Source organism: Furipterus horrens, unplaced genomic scaffold (genome assembly GCF_987537825.1).
Source record: "Furipterus horrens unplaced genomic scaffold, mFurHor1.1.pri manual_scaffold_1, whole genome shotgun sequence".
Classification (NCBI taxonomy): domain Eukaryota; kingdom Metazoa; phylum Chordata; class Mammalia; order Chiroptera; family Furipteridae; genus Furipterus; species Furipterus horrens.
In genome coordinates, this window is record NW_028327171.1 from 148,191,940 (window position 1) to 148,209,971 (window position 18,032).

At 38.2% G+C, this 18,032-nt stretch overlaps 1 pseudogene; it reads right to left on the reverse strand.

The window, feature by feature from the left end:
* Positions 1 to 2,759: 2,759 nt before the first annotated feature.
* Positions 2,760 to 3,065, reverse strand: LOC150022027 (non-histone chromosomal protein HMG-14 pseudogene; annotated as a pseudogene).
* Between the last annotated feature and the right edge of the window lie 14,967 nt (positions 3,066 to 18,032).

Below are 18,032 nucleotides of genomic sequence, written 5' to 3' on the forward strand. Positions count from 1 at the left end.
CACACTGTGGCGCTTTGTGTGGGGGCAGGGGTCCAAGATGGATTCCTGTCATTCTCTCTCTGCTGAGAGACCAGGAGCCTCCTCCTCTGTCCCCACACCCTCTGGGCCTCACAGTCTGAGGCAATGGGGGTCTGCCTTCCCTGGCATTGGAATTGCAAGCTAATGGGTTCAGTCTGAAGCTAGGGATGCTCCCCAGGTGCTTCTCACCTCCCCTTAAATACGGGTGTCTGTGCTTACCACTGTCCCATCGCCATCACCACTGCTGCCGTCACCAGCACAGCTTGACCTCTCTGCCCTGGCTTCACCCCTCCTACCCATCCAGACAAGCACCACTGGTTTATAACTTCATACAGTGGACTTTCACGTAGCTTTATTTTCTGGAATTTCTGGTTATTTTTGGTTGTGCGGTAGTTGTAGTCCTTCTTAGTTGTGGGGGGAGATGGAACGCATCAGTCTAGGCCTCCATTTGACCGGAAGTGTCCTTAGCCCATTTTTAAATTGGATTGTTTGTTTTTATTTTGGTGTTGAGTTTTTTAAGTTCTTTATAAATTTTGAATATTAATCCCTTATCAGATGCATCAGTAATTCTCCCATTCTGTGGGTTGTCTTTTTATTTTGTTGATTATTTCCTTTGATGTGCAAAAACTTTTTACTTTGATGTAGTCTAATTTGTTTATTTTTTTTCTTTTGTTTCCCTTGCCTGGGGAGATATATCCAATAAAATATTGCTATAAGCTATGTCCAAGATTTTGCTGCCTATGTTTTCTTATATGATTTTTATGGTTTGGGGTTTAACATTTAAGTTTTTGATCCACTTTTAATTAATTTTTGTGTGTGATGTAAGAAGATGGACTAGTTTCACTTTTCTGCATGTATCTGTCCAATTTCCCCAACACCATTTATTGAATAGACTATCTTTAGCCCATTGTATGTGCTTGCTTCCTCTATCAAATATTAATTGACTATAAAGATGTGGGTTTATTTCTAGGCTCTCTATTATGTTCCATTGATCTATGTGTCTGTTTTTATGCCAGTACCATGCTGTGTTGATTATTATGTCCTTATAGTACAGAACAATTTTGTTCTTCTTTCTCAGGGTCATAGTTGTTATGTGGGGCCTTCTGTGCTTCCATATAAATTTTTGAAATATTTGTTCTAGTACTGTCAAATACATCATTGGAATCTTGATAGGAATTACATTGAATCTAATGATTGCTTTGCATAGTGTGGACATTTTAATAATGTTAATTCTTCCTATCCATAAACCCGGTATGTGCTTTTACTTATTTGTATCTTCTTCAATTTCTTTCTTCAGTGTTTTGTAAATTCCCAAGTATAGGTCTTTTACTTTCTTGGTTAGGTTTATTCCAAGATATTTTATTCTTTTTAAAACAATTGTGTATGGGATTGTTTTCTTATTTTCCTTATCTGTTAGTTAGTTATTGGCATATAAAAATACAACTGATTTCTGGATATTAATTTTGTATTCTCCTATTTTGCTGGATTCATTTATCAGTTCCAGTAGTTTCTTGGCGAAATCTTCTAGATTCACTCATTTTTTTTAAAGTATATTTAATTCATTATGTTGTTACAGTAGTCCCAATTTCTTTGTCCTTTGCTCCCCTCTTCCCAGTATTCCCCTTCCCTCTAGCAATCCCTCCCTTCTTAGTTCATGTCCATAGGTCATGCATATAAGTTCTTTGGCTTCATCATTTCCTATATTACTCTTAACTTTTCCTGTCTATTTTGTACCAACCGATTATGCTTCTTAATCCCTGCACCTAATCCCCATTTCTCCCTCTTCGTCCTCCCAGCTGATAACCCTCCAAATGATCCCCATATCTATGATTCTATTCCTGTTCTGGTTGTTTACTTAGTTTGTTTTTGTTTTTATTTTTTAGATTCAGTTGTTAATAGTTGTGAGTTTGTTGTCATTTTAATGTTCGTAGTGTTGATCTTTTTCTTTTTCTTTTCATAAGTGAGATTTTCTTGGTTCTTTTGAGGGTAAGTACACAGACATTTAGATTTGTACACAATTCTTAACATACGTACCAAAAATGTAAAGTCATGTAGTTGTGATTCTTTTCTGAAGTTATTCCAGTGATGTTCCAGCTTAAAATTTGGAGACTAATTTTCTTAATAAAGTATCAAGTACCAATATGTGCAAATGTTGGTACACTTACATCAAAGTCCGACTAATTCACAATTTAATATACCACATAATCGAATTTTCAATTGTTCACAGCACATGAACAAAGTTACTAGGAAAACTGGACTACCACAACAAAGATGTTACAGAGTACACAAAATTCTGACAGGAAGAGCCAAGATCCAGGAGTGGTTTTCTTTCGAAAACAATTCTACCAAAAACATGAGAAGTAATTTAAAATGTTCAAGACATAGTAAATGCAAAACTGACTCCAAATTGCCATTTAGTATGCCTTGTATTATAGGATATAAAAACTACCTCCATCTATGGAATGTTAAGCTGACACCCAAGACAATCAAAGCCTCCCATATTCAATATCCCACTATTTTCTGGTTGTACCAAAAAATAAACAACCAGCAAATGACTTCACTTCTAAAAAAAAAAAGCATTTACACTTAAAAAAAAATGGGATGAGGTGGAATTTCCTCCTTCTTCAAAATGTTTCTAGAGCTACTAAAAAACTTGCATTTACAAAGTAGTTGATAAAAATATTCCTCTGGATTGTAGAAGAAGGGAGATGGGGACCACTGATAAGACATGGTATATGATATTAATCAGACTTGGCTTCTTTTTCTCCTGCTTCATCCGAGGCTGAACTCTCCTCATTTTTAGTTTCTCCATTTTCTGCAGGTAGATCTTCTTCAGGTTCCTGGTTACTCACTTCGGCCTGTTTTCCCTTTGCTCCCCTTTTCCCTTTTCTTTGCACTTTTTTGTCTGCAGATTTATCCTTTCCTGCCGCCTTTTTTGGGTTGGGTTCCACTTTTGCAGGAGCAAGTTTAGCTGACAACCTCGTCGATCTGCTCTTGGGCTCCTCCTTAGCCGCTCCCTTGCCAGAGCTGACCTTCCTCTTGGGCATTGTGGTGGTGGGACGGGCGCGTGCCTGGTGCTTGAGGGCCGTGGCACGCCGAGAACCTTTGCCAACCTAGACGACCTGCAGGCTCCCGCTTCTCCCGCCACCCAAACTGCTTGGAGCCGAAACTGGGGCAGTGGGAGAACAGGATAAAACCGGATTGGGAGCCCGCTTCCTCCTCCCCCCACATCCCCCAGCTGCTCACTCCCCCTGTTCTTCTTTTTCTGTGCATCTTGGATTTGTATGTCTATTTCCTTCGCCAAATTTGGGAAGTTTTTCTTCATTATTTTTTCACATAAACTTTCAATTTCTTGCTCTTCTTCTTCTCCTCTGGCGCCCTTATGATTCAGACGTTGATATGTTTAAAGTTGTCTCAGAGGTTCCTAAGCCTCTCCTCATTTTTTTCAATTTTTATTTCCTCATTCTGTACTGGTTGACTTTTTTTCTTCCTTATGATCCAAATTATTGATTTGAACCCAGGTTTCCTTCCCTTCACCATTGGTTTTGTGGGGATTTTTCTTCATTTCATTTATCATAGCCTTCACTTCTTCCCTTATGCATTTGCCATACTTAAGCACATCTGTCAAGCCTGTAAGCACCTTTATGACCAGTGTTTTGAACTCTAATCTGTTAGGTTGGCTATCTCCTTGTGGCTTAATTCTCCCACTGGAACCTTGATCTATTCCCTCTTTTGGGCCACACTTATCTGTCTCCTCATCTTGACAGGCTCCTGTGTTTGTTTGCCTCTATGTCTTTGGTAGAGCTGTTGCACTTGTCACGTTGTAAGGGGTGGAGCTTTAGGTATTCATCAGTATGGGTGACCTGTTTCACCACATCGTGGTGCTGTGTGTGGGGAAGGGGCCTGGGAGGGAACAATGCCACTTGCTCAGCACTTGCCTCTTTTCCAGGCACTTCTCCCACTTTCATATGGGACTGGTGCCTCTCTAGCTGTTGTCCTAGCCATCATTCCCAGAATGGGTGAGTCTGTGGATGTTCTAGGACCATGGACTCTGCTGAGAGACCAGCAGTTTCTTCCTTCACCCCAACTCCCACTGATTTGCACAGTTAGAAGCAATGGGGCTTTATTTTCCCTGGCACTGGAACTGTGAGCTCTGTGGTCTGGTCTGGTGGTGGGAGCACTTCCCAGGTGACCCTCTTGACTTTTTTTAAATGTTTGACTGTGCTTTCCACCAATCTGTTGCTGCCGATACTGCTGCTGCCACCACACCGCCTCCTCTCTGCCCCAGCTCTGCCCTTCCACCTGTCTGGATGAGTATTTCTTTTTTATATCTTTGTTTGTTGGACTTCCATGCAGTTCAATTTTCTGGAACTTCTGGTTGTCTCTAGTTTTGAGAGAGTTGTATTCCTTCTTAGTTTTGGAGGGAGATGCAACGTGTCTGTCTAGAGCCCCATCTTGGTTGGAAGTCTCTTCTATGGGTTCTCTATGTACAGTATCAGGTCATTTGCAAATAATTACATTTTTACTTCTTCCCTTCCAAGTTGTATGCCTTTTATTTCTTCTTCTTGTCTGATTGCTCTGGCTAGTACTTCCAGTACTATGTTGAATAAGAGAGGTAAAAGCAAATATCCCTGTCTTGTTCCCAGTCTTAAGGGGAACACCTGTAATTTTTGTCCATTGATTATGATGTTGGAAGTGGGTTTGTTAATATGGGCTTTATTGTGCTTAGGTATGTTCTCTCTGTTCCCACTTTGCTGAGAGTTTTTATCACATGTGTGTGCTCGATTTTATCAAATGCTTTTTCTGCATCTATTGATATGATCATGTGGTTTTTATCCCTTATTTTGATTATGAATCACATTTATTGATTTGCGAACATTGTACCAACTTTGCATTCCCAGAATAAATCCCACTTGATCATGGTGTATGATCTTTTTGCTGGATTGCTGTATTCCGTTTCCTAATACTTTGTCAAGGATTTCAGCATCTATGTTCATCAGGGATATTGGCCTATAATTTTCTTTCTTAGTAGTGTCTTTATCTGGTTTTAGAATTAGGATAATACTGGTCTCATAAGTTGAGTTTGGGAGCCTTCTTTTCTTTTGAATTCATGAAATAGTTTGACATGGAAGGATGTTAGTTCTTCACGGACTATTTGGGAAAATTCACTTGTGAAGTTGTCCAGTCCAGGGCTTTTGTTTTCTGGGAGTTTCATGATTACTGCTTCAATTTCATTAGCTGGAGCCTGTCTATTCAGATTCTCTGATTCTTCCTGATTTAGCTTTGAAAGATTGTATTTTTCTAGGTATTTCTGCATTTTGTCCAGGTTGTCCAGTTTTTTGGCATATAATTGTTCATAATATTTTTTTACAACCTTTTGTATTTCTTCGGCACCAATTGTTATTTCTCCTCTTTCATTTCTGATTTTATTTATTTTGGTCCTCTCTTTTTTTTTTCTTGGTGAGCCTGATTAAAGGTTTGTCAATTTTGTTTATCTTTTCAAAGAACCAGCTATTGGATTCATTGATCTTTTGTATCATGTTTTTAGACTTTATTTCATTTTTTTCTGCTCTGTTCTTTATTATTTCCTTCCTTCTACACACTGGACTTTATTGTTCTTTTTCAAGTTCCTTTAAGTGTGAAGTTAGATTGTTTATTTGAGCTTATTCTTGCTTTTTGAGATAGTCCTGTAATGCTATGAATTTCCATCTTAGGACTGCTTTCCCAGTGACCCACAGATTTTGGATTGTTGTGTCCTCATTTTCATTTACTTCAGGGTATCTTTTGATTCCTTCCTTGATCTCGCTGTTGATCCATTCATTGTTTAATAACATGTTATTTAGCTTCCATGTGTTTGCATGTTTTTCAGTGTTCTTCTTATCATTGATTTCTAGTTGCATAACACTGTGGTCAGAGAAGATACATAATATGATTTCAATCTTATGTTTATTGAGATTTGTTTTGTGTCCTAACATATGGTCTGTCCTAGAAAAGGTTCCATGTGCACTTGAAAAGTATGTATGTTCTGCTGTTTTGGCATGAAATGCTCTGAAGATATCAATTAAACCCATTTGATCTATTGCTGCTATCTCCTTGTTGATTTTCAGCCTGGAGAATCTATCCATTGAAGTCAATGGGTTGTTAAAATCTCTGACTATGACTGTATTTTTGTTGATCTCTACCTTTATGTCCATCAATATTTGCTTCACATATTTAGGTGCTCCTATGTTGTGTGTATAAATGTTTACTAGGGTTATATCCTCTTGATGAATTGTTCCCTTTATCATTATGTAGTATCCTTCTTTGTCTCTTACTATAGTCTTGATTTTTAAATCCATTTTGTTGGATATAGTTGCTACTACCTCAGCTTTTTTCTTTTCTTTTTCATTTGCATGAAATATCTGTTTCATCCCTTTACTTTTATTCTGTGTGTATCTTTCAACCTGAAGTGGATCTCTCAGAACCAGCATACATATGGGCCTTGTTTCCTTATCCATTCAGCTACCCTATCTATGTCTTTTGGTTGGAGCGTTTAAGCCATTTGCATTTAAGGTGATTATTGATAAATACGCATTTAGTGCCATTTTATTGTTAGACTATTTTCTTTTTTTCTTTTTTGTTCTTCTTCTTAAAGCAAATTCTTTAACATTTGTTGCAGTACTGGTTTGGTGTTAAGAAACTCCTTTAGCTTTTTCTTCTCTGGGAAGCTCCTTATTTCTCCTTTGATTTTAAATGATAGACTTGCTGGGTAAAGTAGCCTTAGTTGTAGGTCCTTGCATATCATCACTTTGAATATTTCATACCACTTCCTTCTGACCTGAAGCATTTTTGTTGAGATATCAGATGACAGTCTAATTGGTGCTTCCTTGCATTTAACTACCGACTTTTCTCTTGTGGCTTTTAAGATTCTCTCCTTGTTTTTAAGCCTTGTCAATTCAATTATGATGTGACTTGATATAGGCATCTTTGGGTCCAACTTATTTGGGACTCACTGAGCTTCCTGGACTTGTGTGTCTTTTTCTTTTACCAGTTTAAGGAAGTTTTCGGTCATTATTTCTTCAAATAGATTCTTGATCCTTTGCTCACTCTCTTCTCCTCTGGTATTCCCATGATGCAGATGTTGTTATGCTTCATGTTGTCGAAATGATTCTTAAGCTCTCCTCATTTTCTTTCATTCTTTTTTCTTTTTGCTGCTCTACCAGGGTGTTTTTGTCTAGCTTGTCTTCCAAATCACTGATTCAATCCTCTGTTTCATCTAGCCTACTCTTTATTCCTTCCAGTATATTATTTATTTCAGATATTGCATTCTTTGTTTCTGATGGTCCTTGTTTATGGTTTCTATGTCTCTTTTCATTCTGTTGAGTATCCCTATAATCATTACTCTGAACTCTCTAGCTGATAACTTGCTTGCCTCTGTTTCATCTAGTTCTTCTTCTGGAGAATTCTCTTGTTTTTTCATTTGGGTTCTATTTCTTTGACTTCCTATTTTGGCTGCTTTTTTGTATTTTCTTCTTTAGTTCTTAAACTGACCAGTGATATAGCCTCAAGCTGTAATCAGCAGCCTGGCTTAAGGACCACAGGGTGGGCAGATGAATTTCTGAGGATGGAGCTATTGCTTCCCCTCAGGTTGATGCCACTTGGAAAGGAGTGCTTTGGCTGAGGAAAATGGCTTCTGCATTATGGGGAATGGCTCAGCACAGGGATCTTGGCAGCTGTTCTTTCAGTTCTCTCCCAAGAGCAACCAACTTCAGACTCTCCCTAAGCATCTCTAGTCCACTATCCCCTCCCTCTGCCTGAGACCAGGGTAAGTGGCTGTAAACAAAATTTTCTGCTTTGTACCCTTCACAGGCTCTTTGCATCTCCAGTCCTCTCTCCCTGGCAGCCATAGACCCTGCTGCTCTTCACAGCTGGATGTTATCTGGCTTTTTTCTGTCTCTGGTGCTGTAGACTGGGGAGCCCAACTTGGAGTTTAGGCCCCACACTTCTCATTTGAACTACCCCAGCTGCTGAAATACTTCTCTGGAATTTCACCTGCTACTCATGAAAATACAGCCACCCCTCTCTCATCTCCTCCACACTGCCTACCAATCTTGTGGTGAAGTGGTTTCTTCTGTCCGTCCAACTATTGCTCAGTTGGTTATTCTGGATGATTTCTCTATGATTTAGTTGTAGTTACAAATTGGTCCTGGGAGGGGGTTACTGTAGCTTCCACTTACTCTTACACCATCTTGAGTCTCCTGAACTTGTGCTCTTTTATATACATTGTTATTGCATATTATGTTATAAAAAAATTTAACATATATAATTAGTGATTACTATTCTCTGTTTTTAACTAATCATCTTACTCCCACAGACATCGCCACACCTAAAAACACCCATAAACATACACCAGAAAAAAATAATATAATAAAGTCAGAAACTAATTTTATTCCTTAAAGTCAAATATCTTAACAAAACATTGACTAACTCTTATTATTCAACCATGTCGCACATAGGCACTTGTTCTTTTCTAACAGAAACCATTCTAGCATCGAATTTTTTCCACCTTCTGGACAAAGAATTATAATATAGTCAAGAAGAAGGGAACATTCAAGACCTCCCCTTCTAGAATAAATAAAATCAGACTCAATTTAAAGGTAGGTACTTTTCCTTTTTAAGGTTTTTTATGAGGAAAGAAAAAGTCACTAAATTTGTCAGCTTTTAATAGAAATAAATATACAAAGTTTCCCATATATTGTTTACCTTCTTTGTGTGTGTCAAATTTAACTGTAGAGTTAACCTTTTGTCAAATGTTCAAACCAGCAACTCAGCTAGCCAGAATGATCTATTTGCTACCTTTTTTCCTTCATCTACTTATGGTCAACAGTCAAAGAGCTAACACTGGATTATTCACATTCTGGATTGTTGCTGGGAAATCCTGTTTTTTAGCCTTGAAGAGGCCTTTTAAATTTAAAAAGAAAAAAAAGACTTTAGTATGACGTTGAGTGTTCTTATTATAGTAAAGATGAATAAGAAGAGGTCAGTTGCTTCAGACAGATCTCTCCTCACTAAAACAGATTAACTCGGGTTTAGAAACATATTAGTAGTTCACCTTGATCCTGGAAGAAAGGAACTACATCTTACATGACATTGATTTAGAAAGTAGAAGGCCAACTTTTTAATTTATCATCACAGGATATGCCCTCTGGACATGGTCACCAGGAGATGCAGGCACAAAGCAGGAAGATGTTAATGATCCTAGAACCAGCAGGAGAAAACAGTCCTCATTAGCCTAATATATGCCAATTAATCTAAGTATGAAAATTAATCCAAAGCAGTGATTCTCAATCTTTAACTTGCATTAGAATGACCTAGGGGGCTTGTTAAAACACAGCTTATTGGCCCCACCCTTGCACTTCCAAATAAATGGGTCTGTAATAAGATCTAAGAATTTGCATTTTTATAGCTTTTCAGGTGTTGCTGAAAGGTGGTCCCAGGCCCACAGTCACGGAAACTAGATAAATCATCCTGTCAACTAATGAATATATTTGTCTGTATAACTAGTATTGGTGTTTAGAATTAAAGTCTATCCTCCCCTGAAAAACTATGAATTCACAAATTTTTACCCTCCAGATTAAGAATTTTTTATCAGTCATAGGACAGCTACCTCACATTATAATTCTCAAAAAATTAATGTATAATATACTACTTGTGTTTTACATTAGAGTCCTCCTGATGAAATTTTTGCAAATATGCTATTCTCTTATTTTATTTTTCTGTTTAATCTTTATTGTATTTTTTTCCATTGCCATTTAAACCCCTTATGCCCCCCTCCCCTCACTATATACTATTCTCTCTTTTTAAAAGAATGTTTACAATAGACCTCTTAAAAGTGCTACTTTGGCAGTTTGTTAATTCCACTCCTTGAACAATGATTATTGTTAGCTTCTACTTCAGTCAACATTTTACTGATTTCAAGGTCTGAAGATGCCGCTTGATTCAGTAAGGATTACATTCATCTAAAAGTAACAAAAAACTTGATTTATAGAAGCCTTGACCACAAGTTTACTTTTCACATAATAAAAAATTTGAATGGAAACAGGTCAGAGCTGCTGCAATTTTTCGAGTATACTGTCAATGACACAGACTCTTGCCTTATGCTCTGCCGTCATTTGCATGTTGGATTTAGTCTTCCTGCTTATTGTAAAAAGATGGATGTTGCATCCTTGTCCTCATGTCATTATTCCAGGCAGAAAAAATAACGAAGTAGGAAAGAAGGGAGAGTAACTATATTAGAAACTGAAAAGTCTTCCATAAAACCCAATTTAAATTTTATTGGCTGGCACTATAAAAAATGACTACCTCTAGTTATTCAGAAGGGTGATAATTTTTTGCTGAACACATAACTGTTTCTCTCTCCATAAAATTGGCATTCCATTAGGAAAGATAATGTATGCTCCCCAATGTATGCTCCACTGCTGTGTATGAATATCACACCCCCACCCAATACTCCAGCTCTCACTACAATAAAGAATGTCAGAACAATCCTGAGACTCTTCAACCTAGGCACGGGATCAACATCACATCAGAGAGAAAGGAAAAATCACCATTTTCTTCTTTTGCAAGAACTGCAAATTCCACCAAATTGTTAGCATGAAATATCAATGTCATCAGTAATGCTCAAAGCGATGGAGATTTGTGAACACATCTATGAACAAGAGTATTCTCATCAAATATTCATATAGCAGCCCAAGGGCGCACCCTGAATGAGTGAACATGACTCTGGAAGGGGTGTTTCAGTCATTCTCGGGACATCTTACATGTCAAGGCATTGCACTGGCTAATAAAGGGTTGCCAAACTGAATAAGACATCATCCTTACCTAAAGGAATTTAGAGACTAATTTGAAGAATGATGATAGTAGGAAGAAAGGGAGAATGACACACTGGATCTTGTTATTTTTACATCCATCTCTTCTCCCTCTACACAGGAAGGCTGATCTCTGTATAAAGGAATCAAAAGATGATGCACCTCTAATACAATGAAATATTATTCAGCCATAGAAAAGGATAAAACCTTGCCATTTGGGACAACATGTAAAGACATAGAAAGTACTATGCTAAGTGAAGTAAGTCAGACAGAGAAAGACATATGCCATATGATTTCACTTATGTGTGGAATCTAAAAAACAAAATGCATGAACAAACAAAACAGAAACAAACTCATATATACAGAAAACAGACTGGTGGTTGCCAGATTTTAGGGGGAGTTGAGTGGGAGGGAAGGTTGGAGGATAGGTAAAAAAGGTGAAGGGATTAAAATGTAGAGATTAATAGTTACAGAACAGTCACAGAGATGTAAAGCACAGCATAAGGAATATGGTCAATAATATTGTAATAACCATGACAGTGTCAGGAGGCTACTAGACTTACTGGGGGCGATCATTTCATAAGGTATATAAATGTCTAATCACTATGTTGTACACCTGAACTATATAACATTGTATGGTAACTGTAATCAAAAAATTATTTTTTTTAAAGTTGTTGAAACATTAAAAAAGAAGTGATATAACTAGGTCATTATGAAACAAAATTCCTGGCCCACAGCAGCAGAGATTCTCTCTCCAATTATTGTGTCTCCTCTCTTCCCAAGAAAAACTAACCCCCAAACCCAGTCTGGCACAGCGGTTAAAGGCACAAGCCCCGTGGTTAATGGCCAGCTCTTACACTTGCATGAACTTCAGGCAAGCACTTACCTTCTCTGCCCCTTAGCCTCTTCATCAGAATCTGAGAGAGATGATAATTCTATAATCTCATAGCGTCTGCCATAACTTTCAAATATATAAACACACTTAAAACTGTGCTCGACAGAGAAGCACCAGGAGAGCATTACCTGGTACTCATGAATCATCATGTGCCAGGAGCTAGGAATTTCATCACGCACAGGAGTCCACACTCATATTCTGCCTCATCAGTGCCTGGACCTTTTTCATAAAATCTCCCTAAATTTTGGCTCAAGAATTTTCACCATGGAAGGATCTGTTTCACATCCTAAGGCTTGTGTCTAGAATCAGTCTCAATGACATCAAAGCTTTTGTTTTCCAGGATAGAAAGCCAGGGGATGAGTTTGTTTTTACAACAAATTAACTGGCAGGACCCAGAGAAAACAGTGCCTCTCTTTAGAGGAGAGCCACAGACACAAAGCAACTGAAGTAGAAACTTGATTTCATTAGAATTCTTTTGACCACCTGAGTTCATTTCTCCATATGGTTATTAAACAAGGCAAAAAATAAGCCTCAGAGGAGTCAGACTGACAGAAGTTTAAACATAAAAACTATTTATTTTAACTTTAAACTGGCAACTAAAAGACCCCCAACAGGCTGTCCTGAGTAGATCTGGCATTCACACCCAGAGACTGGGGATTTGGCTGCAGTTAACTGCAGAAGGCGGAGCTGAGGCTTGCAAGCCTCATTGACCCTCACTAGACCATACCAAGCAGGTCCAGTGCTCATCAGCTCACTCACAGACATCACCAGCTCCCCAAGGAAGAACAATTTTCACAGTCCAGGGCAGCCCAAGATGAAAACAGAAACTATTTTCTGTTAAACTGGCATATAAAAGAGTGCCTTCCAGATGGTGTTCCACACAATATGTTAGTCCTTTCCTGTCACCTTCCTGAGGCCAGAGCTGTGTGCTCCTTTTCTTTCTCTTTCTAACCCCCACAATTCTAGTCCTGCATCTTGAACATCGAGGGTATTCAATAATTTGTGCTGTACATGTAAATGGCCAATAATCCAAAGGCCACCTTGGGTGCAATAACTACTGGCTGGTTATCTCTGAATGAGATCTTCCCTACTGCAGTCCATTCCAAAACAGGATTAGACACAGCCTCCACGGGCACACTAGAGGACCACAGCCAAGAGAATCTTGGCCATGATTTCAGCAGTCGGCGTCACTGGGTCCTTGCCTTGGAAGCTGGCAGAGAAGCTATACCAAAAATGGAGCCAACCCCTTGTCCTCAAGGATGTAGGAGGAAAGAGTGCCAGGTTGGCTCAGCTGTTTGGATCCCTTCAATCTATCCCCTCCTTGATTTGTCAGGTTAATCACAGCTGCATAAATCCTCATGAAATTGGGAAGTTAAAGCAGTAAAACACTGCTCCATTATCCCATTAGGTATACATCCTATTCCTATTCCATTCCAGCAGGTAGCCAGATATGCTCATTCAACACCTTCAAAATGTATTGATTAAAGCCTGGATGCTCATCTTAATTCTCCCCTTACCTCGAGAACAATTGTAAAACTGCCATTCCCAGCTATCACCATGATAGAATTCCCTCTAGCTTTGAAGGAGTCAATGGCTTGCCTCCTCCAAAAATTAGGACAGAGCACTTCTTCATTCTGTTTACTAAACTCTTTATAATAGTCACTTAGGTACTATCTTTCAGCATTCCTGCACTTTGTGGTGTCCTCAACACAGCTGTTTGTGCCTAGGTAGACATTTGACATTCATTTCAGTGGCTCAGAAACTAGAACCTTTCTATGTTTGGTGCACTTCTAACTGAAGAGTTTGCTATAAATGCTAAAAATGCTAGGTACTGCCCTGACTGGTGTGGCTCAGTTGGTTGGGTGTTGTTCCACAAAGCAAAAGGCCACCTATTTGATTCCCAGTCAGAGCACATGCCTGGGTTTCAGGTTCGGTCCCCAGTTGGGGCATGTGTGAGAGATAACTGATTGATGTTTCTCTCTGACATCGATGTTTCTCTCCCTCTCTTTCTCCCTCTCTTCCCCTCTCTTTAATAATAAATAAATGAATAAAATCTTTTTTAAAGTGTTAGGTACTTGCTTTCCTAGCATTATTTATAACTAGGCATCATTTTATAACCAAGCAAAAAGAGATCCATCCACACGGTTGAACTCAGGAACTAGAGATTCAAGCAAAACGGAGTAAAGAGTTCTCTCTATCCCTCTCCCACTCCCTCTACACCCCCCACACACACACACACGCACTCACTGATTTTCAGTGTGAGAGGGAACAGTGGCTACAAGGGTGAGTCCTGAACAACAGTGGTGTCAACATTGGTCGTAGTAAGAGGAATTTTCTCATACAGAAGTGGTACAAGTGTTTGCAGCTATGTCTTGGTGGCAGCTGGAGACCAGTTATGATGCTTGGTTTGGGATATTGATTCTGGCAACCTTGCCTCTGGGTTGGCACTGCAGCCCTCCCAAGGATTTTCACTCACATCCTTTTTTTTTTTTTTTTTTAACTTCTACTCTTGACTTTTTAGAGAGGGGGGCAAAGGAGGGAGAAAGAGAGGGAAAGAAACATCAGTGTGAGAGAGAAATATCAACCAGTTGCTTCGGCACCAAGCCCACAACCCAGGATGTGCTCTGACCAGGAATAGAACCAGTGACCTTTCATTTTGCAGGACAAAGCCCAACCGACTGAGCCACACCAGCTGGGGCTGGCTCTATTTCCTTTTGATAAGTGTTTTTTTCTGCTTAATTGCTCCAAGTTGTGTATTGTTTGCAACTGAGATAATCAATGCAATAAGTTTTCTATAAAGCTGATGCTTTCTTCAAAAATCTCTTCTCATACCTGTGATCATTTGGCACCCCTATGGGGTGAGTCTAAATCTTTATTCAGGATACAACTTTCAGACACTCAGACACATTGAAGTGGTTCAAGTGAAGCCCAAGCTCACCCAGCTAATAAGTGGCAGAACTGATACCTAGATCCAGGTTTTCTGACTCTAAATTAAGTGCCCTTATATTATTCTGTTTCTCACAGAACAAATAAACAAATCACTCTTGAGTTGTCAAGCCAGTTTAAGAAAGTGCTGTATTTTACATTTTCTTGAAATAACTTTAATATTATATTAAAAGTATGAACTACACATCCTCACCCAATGAAATCCTTACATGTAGTTTCTCATTGTTACACTGGGTAGATTATTACTAATAACAGAGTTTTACAGACAACTCAAGGCAAAGCTTGTGCTAAATCTTCAAAACCTTTTTCCTACACACAGCTAATTGGCTTCTCTGCAATGTGCAATTTCTGCTCCCACCCATGGAATTGTATTCTTATCACAAATCACTTGTGTTTGTTCTGAAACTTCTTTATGACAATTGCAATAATTGTTATTATAGTTTCATAATTTATAAAATATTGGGGAAAACAATGAAATAGTGCTACAAAAGAATGTATTGTTTTGAAAAGATTCAGTAGAAGCAAATTGGTGAGAAATTGGGAAGTTTATAATCATAAAACTGCAAAAAAATCATAGAAGTATAGAAAGATTCTGTTCTCAGAATGCATTCTGAGGGGATCCGAGATGGCTGCAGAGTAGGTAAAAGGTACACTCACTCCCTCCCATGACAAAACTGGAATTACAACTAAATTATAGAACAGTCATACTGAATAACCAACTGAAGACTAGCTAAAGGGAAGCCTTATAACCAAGGATTTACAAAAGAAGCCACATCAAGACTTATACAACTCAACATACACACACACACACACACACACACACACACACACACACACACAAAATCAATCCAAATAAAAAGTGGGCAAAGAACCTGAATAGACACTTCTCCAAAGAGGACATACATATGAAAAGATGGTCAATATCAAACAAATAAAAATTAAAACCACAATGTGATATCACCTCATACCTGTCAGAATGACTATCATTAATAAATCAGCAAACAACAAGTGTTGATGAGGATGTGGAAAAAAGGGAACCTTTGTTCACCGTTGTGGGGAATGCAGATTGATAAAGCCACTGTGGAAAACGGTATGGAGTTTCCTCAAAAAGTTAAAATTCAGGGATTCCACTTCTGGGAATATATTCAAAGAAATTCAAAACAATAATTTGAAAGAACATAAGCACCCCTATGTTCATTGCAGCATTATTTACATTAGCCAAGATTTTGAAGCAGTCCCAGTGTCCATCAATAAATGCGTGGATAAAAAATCCATGGTACATGTACACAATGGAATACTACTCAGTCATAAAAAAAAGAAGAAAATCTTACCTTTTGCAACAGCATGAATGGAGAGTATTATGGTATATGAAATGTAAGGACAATAGAATCTAGCCAGGCCTTCCTCCCCAGGATGCCCAGGCATGGGCTCCTAGAGATAACACTAGATAGGCTTGCACAGTGCACTTGCAGTTATATAAGCATTGATGTCATGTTTTGGCTAGTGGCCAGCTTTGTTTATACATAATATAAAAGAGCTGGAATCCCCACAGAGAGTGTTCATGTTCATTCGTGTTGGGGCAGTGAGCAGAGAATCGGTGCCGGGTGCCAACAGGTGCCAAGTACTGAGCAAGTGAACGGCAGGGGTGTGTGTAGTTGCTGTAATATTTGCCATAATGGAACTGTCGGAGATTCCACCCTTGCCTCACATATATTTCATCTGATTGCCAGACAAAAGGGAATCTGCATTCGTTTGGCATGGCATGAAGTAAGCCAGTCAGAGAAAGACAAATACCATATGATTTCACTTATATGTGGAACCTAATAAACAAAATAAACAAACAAACAAAATAGAAACAACTCATTGACACAAAGAATTGACTGACAGCTGTCAGAGGGGTGGGGGTTGGGGTCTGGGTGAAAAAGGTTAAGGGATTGAGGAATAAAATACCCTAATAAACAACAGTATGGTGATTACCAGAAGGAAAGAGGGGAGAGGTAAAAGAGGGTTAAGGGGGAATAAGTGGAGATGGACTTGGGGTGGTGATGGTGAACATACAATACAATATACAGAGTTGTATTATAGAATGGTATGCCTGAAACTTACATAATTTTATTAACCAATGTCACCTCCAATAAATTCAATTTAAAAAATAAGTGAAGTGGATCAAAAAGTATAAACTTTCAGTTATAAAATAAATGTCATGATGTAATGTGCTGCAAAGGGGCTATATTTGATAATACAGTATTACATACATGAAAGTTGCTAAAAGTAAATCTTAGAAGTTCCCAACCCAAGAAAAAAATATTTTAACTATTTTTGGTGACAGATGTTAACTAAACTTACTGTGGTGATCATTTCCCAATATATATAAATATTGAATAATTATATTGCACACCTGGAACTAATACAATATTATATTGCATGTCAATTGAAAAGGAAAAAGAAAAATCATTCAAAACTTGGAACTTAACCAAAAAAAATGCATTTTAACTATATTTTAGTTCTCAATCTAATTTAAAGAGTTCGACAGTATCAGTTACAGAAGATACATTATAGGCATGGTTTATATAAGAAAGAACAGGTATTCCAACAGCAGAACAGTTCTTACAGAATGAGCTGACTCTATATCAAAATATTGAAGAATGAACATTCATACACACATTTTAAAGTATGTTTAAATAGATTGTGTAAGTTATCATGCGTCCTTTTTTATGACTCTCCATATTTAGCTTTGTTGATTAACTGACCACCTACTCCCTGAGTCTAGTCATGGCAGATAATAGACCAGCTATTGTAATTCTATTCATGATCATTCTCCTGACAGAGAAACCTATTTCCTATGGATGATGTGGTTATAGGACAGGCTTGATTATCTGTGGCCTGTGTCAGGATGCCGTTGATCCAAAGCAGTGATTTTCAGCCTTTTTCATCTCATGGAACACATAAACTAATTACTAAAACTTTGCAGCACACCAGAAAATATATTCTCTGCAGATCTGACCAAAAAATTGATATAATTTTGAGTCGATCACATTGGAAGGCTATTGTTGCATTAATTGTTGTCATTTTTTGGCAGTCCGAGGGAAAAGTGGTCAAATATTACATGTTTTAAAAATTCTTGTGGCACAGTTGAAAATTGCTAATCAAGAGTTTCTGAACAACATTTTTGCTGTATCAGCCAGATTCAATGAGGCGGATTTATCTTCCTCTTCATTAGACAGAGAACCAGGAATTCAGTGCTTGCAGAAGATTTTTCAGAGACTTAGCTCTCTTAAAGAAATGGATAATTAAGTTTTGCCCTATGCAGACAAGATAGTCCTGAG